Source organism: Brassica oleracea, chromosome C1 (assembly GCF_000695525.1).
Source record: "Brassica oleracea var. oleracea cultivar TO1000 chromosome C1, BOL, whole genome shotgun sequence".
Classification (NCBI taxonomy): Eukaryota; Viridiplantae; Streptophyta; class Magnoliopsida; order Brassicales; family Brassicaceae; genus Brassica; species Brassica oleracea.
In genome coordinates, this window is record NC_027748.1 from 4,362,547 (window position 1) to 4,365,506 (window position 2,960).

Genomic DNA, 2,960 nt, shown 5'->3' on the forward strand with positions numbered 1-2,960 from the left:
GAAATTTTGGTTTTAATAGATCAAACTAAACATATGTAATATAAACAGTGAACATGATCAAAACTCTATATGAGAGTAGCTTGTATGCAATGTATATTTGTGGTTTTAAATATTTTTTTCACCTATTGGAACGTTCTGTACGTTGAAAGATGAACCAAATAACTCGTAATCTGACACTAAAGTTATTATATCTAATAATATATCGTCAAAATTCGGATGGTTTTGTACGGTAGAGTTTGGTTTAATTAAAGTCAACGGGTGATGTGTCGAGTTTTAACCCGATTATCTAACTGCAAGTGCACAGTAAAGTACGCAGTAGTAATGCGGGATCGAATCCACAGGGACCGATGATCACACGTAGAGTTGCAGACAAGTTAATAGCTACAGCGAACGAAGAAATATTTTTGATGGTTTTTATTTAATTTTCTTTAGTGTCACAAAACATAAACAAGCTGTAAAAAAAATGATTTAAACGATTTGAAAACTATTTTAAAACAAACGTTGGGCATTGGGAATTCTCAGGGATTTCTTTTTAATCAAGATACAATTAATGGCAGACACAGGGATATATTAAGAACCGTCTAGAACTCAAACACGATATTAGAATTAACCTACTTCCGTAGCGCTAATTCTCTATGTTATAGAAATCTCCACACTAACTTCCGCTGAGTTTCAATTTCTAAACAAGCATTAAGAACAGGTTCAATATGTTCACAAAGCGCAATAACATCAACTTCCGAGGGTTAAGGACACTTTGCTCATCTAAAGTATTTTCGGAAGTTCAAACAATCACTTTCGGTGCATCAAACAATCTAATATCATGAACTAAGTGATCAATTCAGTTCAAGCAGTAAGAAATCCATTAGATGAAGAACCAAAACGTAATCCCTTAGTCTACACACGTTTTATGAATCAAAACATCAAGAAATCCCCTATGAGAACCCCTAAACCCAACTAGATGACTACTCACACATAACTAAGCAAGAACAAAACGATTTTGATGAAGAAAACATGATAAGATTGTATTAAAACAGAGTAAAGGTTCAGAAGATCTTCTCCAAATGGTTTTCAGATGAACTCCTTTACAAATCTTCACAAATCACACAAAACAAGTTACAAAACTCTCAAATCTCTCTCAAGAACTTGTAAATCTCCTTCTTGGTCGCCCCTGGTCTTTTCTGAGTCTCAAAGGTCCAGAGCTTTTTCGGAATTATTGAGGGGAGTGGGTAAAAAGGAGTGAAAAGCTCGTTTGTGCGTGTGGAGCCCGTAGAGCATGGGATCGGCCGATCCACATGGACCGGATCGGTCGATCTAGGGCATGAAGGCGTGGGATCGGTCGATCCACGTTGTCCGGATCGGTCGATCTGTGGCTCTGTGCGATCAATACTTCATTCGGTCCATTGTTCGGTCCATCTTGCTTCTGATAAATCCCGAATGCGTTCTTTTCTTTCAAGCTATCTAGTAACCTGCATATTACACTTAAGAACACCAAAACGCATCAAATAGACCAAAACATTAATTAAAACCGACCATTTAATTGCTCCAAAACGAGTTTAAAACCGTTAAAAACACGGAATATCAACTCCCCCAGACTTGAATCTTTGCTTGTCCTCAAGTAAAGAGGATTAAAATTTGGGAGCTCACTAACCCTCAGTAGACCTTACCTTGTGATTTCGCTAACCACTTAAATCAGAGACTGTCAAGGCATTCATTCCAAATCCCCACCAAGACCGCGCAAACCTTTCCATATTTCAGACCTGCAAGTCTCAGTTTCAAGTAATCAACTCTTTACATTCATTAAAAAGGGCGTGACCTTTCCACCAAAGATATCTCCATCAGGTATAACGGGCTCGGTGTTTGGGAGGCTGTTTTAGTGTTTAATTAGGTGAGGCTCAAGTGTTTGTGGGTATCAGCGATAACAAAAAATGCAAAACATTATGCAAAATCGCTGGAGAAACCGAGTATATTGATAACCACGTTTTCGAACTGCTCAAGTCTCAAATGATCAAAACCCAACAAATCTCAAACTCTAACCCCAAATTTAAACAACGCATCATCTCTGGTACACAAAATAAAAATAAAATGTCTAAATCAAATCTACTGAATGAGATATAAACATGAACTTTTTTTTTTTCTTCTTCTTCTCTTTTTTTTAGAATCGACCGATTACTTGCAAATGTTTTGTGGTAATCAATCGATTCATATCTTTATATATATATATATATATATTTTTTTTTTTTTTATATTTCAGAACAAAAACTTATACAAACCGAAATCGAATATATACACTGCGATGCAATCACACACTTACAACACCCAATTTTTCTATTTACACCTCTAGACACACATGTCTGTGTCTAACCACCTAAATGTTCCGATCCTACCTAAGCAGTCGGATGAACCGTGTCTACCCTAATCTCTCCATTGTTTTTGCACATGTATGCACATATGATCAGTGTGTAAGAATGCATGGAGATGAAATAAAAGGGTAAGGTGTAGGTGTGGTACCAAACTATTGATGAGTCTGGCCATTCAGGATTATGAAAGAGTGGTAAAATGTGGCAAAGAAAATCCTGAATGTGTATATGGTGTACCGTTTCTTGATGTTGATTCCTGGTCAAAAGAAATTAAATTCATTAATGGTCAAAAATAGTTGAGTCGATTACAATTCACCGAGACTTGATAAAAGATTTAAGGAGAGGCTGTTTGGTCAAGTGGTTCCTTGGTTTTTCTGCGCTAACAGTCCTGAAAAATGGCCAATATGAAATGTAATCTCTCAACACACAAGGAAATAGTCTAATAATCATCACAGGGTCTGATAAAAATACGTAGAGAGTTAGAGAGTTTTTTTTTTTTTAAAACACAAGCAAATCCGAAAATAAAAGAAATAATAGCAATATGGTACATAAGTAGCTTCCTCCCCCAGACTTACTTCACACCGTCTCGGTGTGAAAATAATT